Genomic DNA, 9,734 nt, shown 5'->3' with positions numbered 1-9,734 from the left:
GAAGGGTTAGGAATAAGATGTATGGCAGCAGATATAGCAGCTTAGTCTTTTAGTATAAGTGGGAGATTGTTAGAGTGTATACTAAAAGCCTAGCTTTTGGTATAAACATTTATCTAGAAATAAGAATCACATTGCTCAAATGTCTACATTTATCATAAATGTAGTTGTTCAATTAATTTATATTGTAGATAACATGGTGTGTGGTGTCACACACAGAGGATCATGTTATCAGTATCTTATAAATTATAAACAATAGCTCACGACCATAATGGAAAGGAAAATACCATTGGAAGGTCGTAGTGTATCAGTTTATCTTGACTGTATAATTACACTAGTACACTCAGAGTGTATTGAGTAGGACCATTTGAGGTCGTTTCTTTTATACTGACTTTATAAAGAAACAAAGACCTCGATTATTATGGAAGTGTGTGCTCTTAATCCTAATATAATAACAAGCACATATATTTGATATTTATTTCTTTAATTTATCATTGGTGAGATTTAGTTCGATAAATCAATAAGCCCGATAAGTTGGGAAATGGTATCACTTATAGTGTGTGTTGTTGATTATAAAAGGAAACTGTGTCCTAGAGATACTAGGTTGATAATGTCCTCAAGAGGAGCTCATAAGGATTGTCATGTTAAACCCTGCAGGTGGACTTAGTCCGACATGATAATAAGGTTGAGTGGTACTACTCTTGGACTAAGATATTAATTAAATGAGTTGTCAGTAACTCACTTAATTAGTGGACATTCGATATCTTAAACACAGGGAGACTAACACACTCATAATAAGAAGGAGCCCAAAAATATAATTTGGGGTTGGTGCGGTAGTTCAATAATAATTCTCTAGTGGAATGAATTATTATTGATAAAATTAAGTTGTGTGTTCGGGGCAAACACGGGATGCTTAATTTTATCGGGAGACCAAAACTAATTCCTCCTCTCGGTCCCTATCGTAGTCTCTTATTTATAGAGTACTATACTCACCTATACCCACCTTCATACCCATGAGAAAGGGGCCGGCCAAACTAGCTTGTGGTTCAAGCTAGGGTCGGCCAAGCCTTGGTTCATGGGTGGCCGGCCCTAGCTTGAACCCAAGCTTAGGTGGCCGGCCCCCATTAAATTTAAAAAGAATTTTAATTTTAAATTTTATTATGTGGAAGATATAATTTATTACAGAGAATTAAAATTAAAATATCTCTCTTTAAAAAGATCTACAAAAAGATTAAAAGAAAGAGATTAGATCTCTTTCCTTATTTGTAGATTGGAAAGATATTTTATTTTTTCTCTCTGAAAAATTATTCACATGTTGAAAATTAAAATTATAGAAATTTCTTTTTATCAACCATGAAGGGATTTTAAAAGGAAATTTTATTTTTTTAAATTTCCAAAGACAAAAAAGGAAGTTTTAATTGTTGATTAAAATTATCCTATTTGCTCTACATGAGGTGGCCGGCCACATACAATTAATTAGAAAAATTTATTTAATTTTTTCTTAATTAATTGTTGTCAAGGAAAGTTAAGGAAATTTTATTATAAATAAATTTCCTTATTTTCCAAAGCCAAGGAATATAAAAGAAGGGGTAGGGGTGACTTCATGGTGAACAACCTCTATTATTTTTCTCCCTCTTTTCCTTGGTGTGGTGGCCGGCCCTTCCCTTTCTCTCTTCTCCTCTTGTTGGCCGAAACCTATCTTCTTGGTGGAGCTTTTGTTTGTGGCCGGATCAAGGAAGGAGAAGAAGGAGAGAAAGCGAGTCTCATCTCTAGCATCCCTTGGAGCATTGGTGGTGGCCGAAATTATTCATCCTTGAAGAAAATTATTGTGGCCGGCCATCCTCTTCCTTTCTTCCTCTTTTGTGGTGGCCGAAACTTATCTCTTGCTTGGAGTTCTTGTAGTGGCCGGATACTACTTGGAGAAGAAGAAGAAGAAGGAGAGAAAGCTTGTATCCCTTGGAGTTTGGTTGGTGTTTTGTTCTTCGTCCTTGGTGAAGCTTCTTTGTGTTGGCCGAACCTAGCTAGGAGAAGAAGAAGGTGCTTGGTGGTTTCTCATCTCGGAAGATCGTTGCCCACACAACGTCCGAGGTTAGAAGAGGAATACGGTAGAAGATCAAGAGGTTTTTCTACAAGGTATAACTAGTAATTTTTCTTTCCGCATCATACTAGTTATTTATGGAAATAATACCAAATACAAGAGGCTTACGATTCTAGAATTTCGAATATGTTTTTCGATGTTGTGTTCTTTTGTTTTTTCTTTTCCTTGTGATTTGATTGTTCTTTTCGGTTAACCTAAAGTTATTTTAGGAAATTAAATATTAGCTTTCTATAAAAGGTTTTGTCTAGTCGGTGGTGGTTGCTCCCATATCCAAGAAGGCCGTGTGCCTCGCCACGTCAGTACTGGGAACCAATTATGGAAATTAATATTTAATGGAATTAATAACTTAAGGTGATTTGGGTCGAACGTGTTAAGTTCCGCAGGAGATCCAAGTCAAAACCTAAAAGAACAAATAGATTAAGTTTTGGATCAAACGTGTTAAGTTCCGCAGGCGATCCAAAATTTAATTTAAAAGAACACATGGTAGCTAGGAAAAGGTTCAGACCTTTGTACAAAATTTTTGTACAGTGGAACCTCTAGGTTTTCCGAGTAGCAACCAACAAAAGCTTGTGTAATGCCATAGTTGGTGCACCACTCTTTGAGCCTCCGCCCTTGAAATTGCCTCCCATTGTCGGAGACGAGTCTATGAGGAACGTCAAACCGATAAATGATATTCTGCCATAAAAACTTTATAACTATTTGTTTAGTTATTTTGGCTAACGGTTCGACTTCCACCCACTTGGAGAAGTAGTCTACCTCCATGAGGAGGAATTTCCTTTGTTCGGTCACCATTGGGAACGACCCTACAATATCCATGCCCCATTGGTTGAATGGGCAAAATATCACAAATGTCTTCAGCTTTGCGGTAGGCATGTGTGGGGTGCTTTGATATTTTTTGACAAGATAAGCAAGTTGTTATAGTCCACGCGACATTGACTTGCAGAGTAGGCCAGAAATGCCCGGCCAGTAGGATTTTACTTGCCAACGAACGGCCGCCCGGGTGACTTCCATAAGAGCCTGGGTGAACTTCTTACAAAATGTACTGAATATCCTCTGATCTGACGCACTTGAGCAGGGGTCTTGAGTAGACACTCTTGTACAGGTGATCCCCAATCAGTGTGAATCGTCCGCCTCTCTTCTTAAGTACCCGAGCATGCTCCCGATCGGACGACACATTACTCAATCGAGGAACTCGATCAGAGGGGTTCTCCAATCGCTAGAAGCTCCTCATGTCATTCTATCAATGTGAGCTACCAACAACACTTGCTCGATCAGCTTCTCCAACACCACCAATGTTAAGAAACTTTCTAACTTTGCTAGTTCATCCGCATATTGATTCTTCGTTCGGAGTATCTTTTGAATAATAACTTCTTCGTTCTGCATACATCCTTAGCCTTACATTGTTTATTTCAAAAGTCCCCAAAAGCTATTGCACTGCCAATTGAGAGTCTGAATGGATAATGACTCACATAGCTCCCAAATGTCTTGCTGCTTGCAGATCGGCTATCAGTGCCTCATACTCTGCCTCATTGTTTGTGGCTCTGTAGTCTAGTCGAACGGACAGCTACATTAAATCCTCACACGGTGATATCATAAGTATGCTCATACCGCTTCCTTGTTGAGTGGATAACCCGTCAACATAAATCTTCCAAGTTGCTTTCGGCTCAACATTCTGTACCTCCATCACAAAATTGACTAAGGATTGTGCCTTGATCTCCAACCGAGGTCGTACTATATGTCAAACTCACTCAGCTTCATGGTCCATTTGATCAGCCGATCGGATGCTTCGGGATTCAGAAGAACTTGCCCTAAAGTGCTATTAGTCAACACAATTATTAGATGCAACAAAAAGTAGGGAGCGTAACCTTTGAGCAGCGAGTACCAACCTGTATGCTAGCTTCTCGAGACAAGTGTAGCGATACTCAGCGTCTTTCAATATGTGGCATAAAAAATACACCAGCTGTAGTTCAGTGTCGTTCTGTCATAGCAACACTGAGCCAACCACCCGCTCTGTTGATGACAAGTATATCCAGAGCGACTTGTCAGCGATGAGCTTTGCTAATATAGATAAGGAAGTTAAATAATTCTTGAGCTCCTCCAGTGCTTTGTTGCATTTGACATCCCATTAAAATTTTATGGCCCGATGCAGAACCTTGAAAAATGGATGGCTTTGGTCGGAGGATTTGGAGATGAACCTGGATAATGCTGTGATTTGTCCGGTCAGCTGCTGATCTTCCTTCTGGTCATGCAAAGGTGTCATGTCTTGGAGCGCTTTTACTTTACTGGGATTTGCTTCGATCCCTCACTCGGTCACTATGTATTTGAGGAAGCACCCACTTCTTGCTTTAAACAGGCAATTGCTTGGATTGAGCTTGATTCTGTACCTTCTTAGCATTCGGCAAGTCTTCTCAATATCTGCATAGAGATTAGTGGCTCAGAGGGATTTTATCAAAATGTTGTCGACATATACCTTCATGTTTCGGTCAATCTACCATTGGAGCACCTTATTCATCAGTCTCTAGTAAGTGACTCCGACGTTCTTTTGTCTAAGCGACATCACATTATAGCAGAAGGTTTCGTCAGCCATTATGAAGCTGACCTTCTCTTGATCTTCTCTGGCAAGCAGGACTTGATGGTGTTAGGACCCTTGGTGGCCGGCTAAAAGGGGTGAATAGCCCCTGCATAAAAACAAACAAAAGTACCTTCCTTGACTTATAACTTAAACAAACACTTGCATAAGAATAAATAAAAGATAAACTAAAAAGACGAGGCTCACAGATTTACTTGGTTACAATCGGGAAGGTTGTTAATTTAAGGCAGCTGAATCGTACTAAGAATCTCCTTAAGGCGGAGAAGCCTCTTACAGCAATGAACTCGTAAAAAAAGAAAGCTAAACAAAATAGAAAGCATCTACAAGTGTTGTTGCACTATTTCTTGTTATTTTTAAGTTTTGGGAGCAAGGCTGCTTATATAGCCTTGCTCAGGGCGTCTGGAAGGGTTCCAGGCGTCTGGAGTGGGATAGAATTCTATCCCCAATGTGTCGGTCAAAGTCCACGTCGATCTTGATAAAATTTGGGTTCCAAGCACCAGGACTACTCCGGGCGCCCGGAATGGTTCCGGGCGCCCTGAAGGGGAAAGTCAACTCCGTTTGCTTCGGTCCGGGTTTTCCGCTCTGGCTCCACTCACTTGGGTGATTTCGGCCATCCGGAATAGGGCTCACCTGAACCCAACTTCCAACCTTCTCGAGCAAGCTTCCGCTCTTGGCTTCTCGTCCCTCAGAAATGTTGTGCGCCTCCTTCTCATTTGCCTGCGTACTCTTTCGCAGGTCCTCGTCCCACAGACAACCAGGTCGGTCGGCTCTTTCCCGTGTCGTCCTTCTCACTAGTTGCGTCTTTTACCCAACGCCCTGTGCTCCTAAGTTCTTGTACACTTAGACACAAGGTTAAACACAATATGACCTAACCTAACTTGTTTGATCACATCAAAACAACTTTGCGGTACCAATAATCTCCCCCTTTTTGATGTGAGCAACCCAAGTTAAGTTAGGGTAAACTAACGTAAAGTGAAAATAAATTTATAATTTAAGTGTAAAAATTTAAAAAAAGGTTAAACTACCTCCCCCTTGACTTAATCTTCCCTTCCCTCCCCTTTGATCACATAAAAAATAGAGTATGATTATAGCCCAATTTGTCGTGAATTGAGCATCAAACAGTGAAGTACCAAACCCCTCCTATGCTAATGTAGCATAGAAATGACTCGGGTCGTCCGTCAACGAATGTAACGATAGGATGGTAATCTAGGATCGTATGTTTTTTTTTTTGGGGTTTTAATATGAAATTGAGGTTTGGATTTTGATTCTAAATCTAACAAATGAAAAGTGAAGCAAGTTGGAAGGAAACTATTCTAATGCTGGAATGAAATCTAACTAAGTGCGAGTAATTAATCCACAACGCATTGTCACACTACACTATGGATTAATTATCAACACAATTAAACTAAGGAACAAAATGACAAAGAATTAAATGGAACCTAATCTAATAAATGAAAGACAATGCGAGTAATAAAGCTAAGCCTAACTAAACTACAATTGCAGAAAATAAAAGACAACATAAGTAAAGCATAAAACGAAACTAACATGTAACAAAACCTAAACTAATATATCCTAATTGCATTAAATCAAAACTAGAACTTAGCGAAATTAAACGAACAAGACAAAGCAAGAATTAACCGAACTAAAATGCATCAAAATAAACCTAACTATTGGTTGAAGCATTTGATCGAACACGTTGTATGCATGAAACTAATTAAGCATAATATATGTAATTTAAACATGGGGATTCGAGTTTGATACAAGCATTCAATCAAAAGCATCAACACAAGTAAATTGACAAATTTAACAGAATTAAACTAAGTTAATCCATCCATAATTCACACATCAACCTCTAATACTAATGACTACCCTTGCCGTCACGCAAGGACCCGGCTCCGGAACCCCCAAAGCCGATGAACAGTAGCCTACTGCCGGGCGTTGCTTGCTTCAACACGATGATGGCGGACAAATCTTCCAACGAAGAACCCCTTTGATGGAAGTTGCTGGAAAATCTGGTCTGTCGCACACTTCTCTGTCACTGCCGCTTGAACCCCAAACGGTGAAGGCTTGGAAAAGTGTCGGAAGGTGACGGATCTCACCGGAGAACATCTCCGGTGAGGTGGATGATCGGAAATCGCTGCCAAGCTCGCCACTCCCGCCACTTGCGCTCGCTGTCATCGCCGCTAGAAATCACAAGGAGAAGGGTGGCTGTGGATGGTCGGCCGGTGACAATGGAAGAGAAGAAAAGCCGCCGGCCGGTTGCTAAGAGAAAGGAAGAGGAAGAAGGGCGCTGGCGCTGTGACCTAGATGACGCGAGGCAGAGGAGAAATCACAACCCGAGAGGGAGATGAATCGGCCTTGTACTGTGTTGTCGCGTGAGTGATGAAGGGGAGGGTTAGGTTTTTAGTGGATCGGGTTTGGGTTAAGGAAAGGGTATCCATTAGAGCTTAGATCCAAATCCAATAAGAAATTGAAATTGTGTTTTTGGAATTGGGCTTAAAGAGTGGGCTTTAAGAGTTGAATTGTTGGCTCAAACTGAGCTCTTCTCTTGATCCAAATTGGAGATGAATTGGACTTGGATGAGGATGATCTTTATGGACGGTCCAGATCTCCTTAAATCAGGATGGAAGGCTGGATCACTTGATTTAACTAAAGAGGCAAGATTTCTCCTGATCTGGATCAACGGTTCACACTGATTCATTTCGATCTCCTCCGTTTGACAACCAAATCAGGCCAAATTTGATCCGGCTCGATCCTAATCCATGGCTCTTTGAATTTCCTACAAATCATATAAAAATATGAAATTAAATTTCACAATTGGTAGGAAGTTTATAATTAAGTCCAAAATAGATTCTCCTCACAAAATATAATATAACCATAAAACTAAGCATGTGAGGAGGTAAATATGCTAAGTACAAGAGCTAAAATAATGCACAAAAATGCCAGTTATCAGGATATCAAAAAAATTCTAAGGATAACTTTTAAAAAAATAGTAAAGTTTTTTAAAGAATGATTTTCAACATTTTGAAAAACTTATTAAGTTTTTGAAAATTTTGAAAAATAATTTTGATAGTACTAAAAAATTTGCAATAATTTTAGAAAAAAAATTCTAAGTAAAAAAATATTTTCGATATCACCAAAAAAAACATCAATAATTTCCTAAATTTGCAAAAACTAATTTTGTAGAAATAATTTTGGAAAAGTAAAAAAACATTAAGTTCCAAAAAATTTCTAAGTTAAAAATAAAATGAGTAACTATTTAAAGCATTATTACAATTAAATGTTTTATCAGTTAGTCAATTAAATATTTTATTTCGTTAATTGACTTCCAAACTGTGACGAGACACTAGGACTACACAATCAAGATCCAAGAGCCCTGATAAATATATCCAAGTGAGGAATGTCCTTTTACTCCGATTAACTCACTATATCGCCCTAACTTTGACTTCTACGTTTTCCTCTGTATCCACTCGATACAACCCATATCAATTATAATGCCCTGTAAAACCAGGAGGCAGAAATGAAAATATGCTAACCACTACATTAACATTACACTCCTCATATGAAGAGTTCTCATATTTATACACATCAAGAAATATGCACTCAACAATATTGGAATCATAGAATTTTCCAAAATCTTTGTTGGTCCCCACTAGCCTTTATGGAAAATGAACCCTTAGTGGAGGTTTTGGGGAGGGTTGAGCTTGTGGTTGAAGTTCAACTTGCTTGTCTAGTGATGATATGATCAACCGTTGAGGGAAAAGTACTTGTGACCTTTAGACACTTTCTGAAGCAATGGAACTGAGTTTTTGTGATTTTCTATTGTTCTTCTCCTTAATTCTATACAAGTTCTTCTCTAGAAGTTCTTCATGATTCATGTCACTTCTCAACTTAATGTCATTACACTATTCACTAGAACTTGTTTGTGTAGGAGGGAGGTCATGTTTGAACTATTTTGAAACTATGCTATCAATCCTTGCCTCCAACTGTTTGAACCCCTCATTATGTAACTTGCGATTTTTCAAAATCTTATAAGGTTGAACTGTATTTTATTTGACAGTCTCTTTTACCTTTATGACTTGCACTTCTGAAGTTCTCGGGGGAAATTCCATCCAACTTCTATTTGACCATTCTTGGAGATTCGATGTTACTTGATCAATTAATATATATGTTCCGTCCACACTTTTGCTCATAAAAGAACCTCCAACTGATGAATCCCAAAAACACTTATCTGAGAAAGAAATTCCCTATAGAATATGTACAGAGTTAGCCATTTTTCCAAGACATGATGAGGGCACTGTCTTTGTTAGACTCTTGAATCTATCTCATGCTTCAAATAATGATTCTCTAATTACTTGAGCAAAATTTATGATGCAATTCCTCATGTAAACTATTTTACTTAGAGGGAAAAAGTGATTCAAAAATTGTTGCTCCAATTGTTTCCAACTCGTAATGCTTTTAGAACGGAAGGAATTAACCAAGTCCTTGCTTTATCCTTGATACTAAAAGGCAATATCATTAATCGAACTATATCTACTGGCATTCCTTCACAATTCACTATATCACAAAGCTCTAGAAATGTCTCAAGGTGCAGATAAGGGCTTTCTGATACTTCTCCTCTAAATTTGTGACCTTATATCATTGCAATTATCTCTTGATCAAGTTGGAAACTATTTGCTTTAATATAAAGTAGCACAATGGGAGACATAAATCTTGCAGAAATTGGTGCAAAAAATTCTCTTAAAAGCTTGCTTGACATGCTAGTGCTCATAGTATCTAAAAACATTATCAGGAAACATAGAAATGAAGATAAGAAATATAATGCTTAATAAGAAACAAGAAAGTAAATGCAGAAATGAAGGAAAAGAAAAACTGAACTATAAACTAATAACAAGAAAAGTATATGCAGAAATAAAGCAATATAAGAAAAAGAAAAATCTATTAACAAGTCTAGAATAACTCATATGTTAATCAACTAATGTTAATCATAAACAATCTCCGACAATAGCGTCAAAAACTTGTTACGAAGTCGTAAGTGCACGGTTATGT

The 9,734-nt window shown here is 38.2% G+C and overlaps 1 non-coding gene across 1 annotated transcript; it reads left to right on the top strand.

The window, feature by feature from the left end:
* Positions 1 to 8,965: 8,965 nt before the first annotated feature.
* Positions 8,966 to 9,072, top strand: LOC121998908. Its single transcript, XR_006116693.1, has one exon. It is a non-coding gene; the product is annotated as a small nucleolar RNA R71 (small nucleolar RNA).
* The last annotated feature ends 662 nt before the right edge of the window (positions 9,073 to 9,734 follow it).

The sequence above is a fragment of the Zingiber officinale genome, chromosome 6A, assembly GCF_018446385.1.
Source record: "Zingiber officinale cultivar Zhangliang chromosome 6A, Zo_v1.1, whole genome shotgun sequence".
NCBI lineage: Eukaryota > Viridiplantae > Streptophyta > Magnoliopsida > Zingiberales > Zingiberaceae > Zingiber > Zingiber officinale.
The sequence above is the reverse complement of the archived record's forward strand: the minus strand, read 5'-3'. Positions and strand labels throughout refer to the sequence as shown.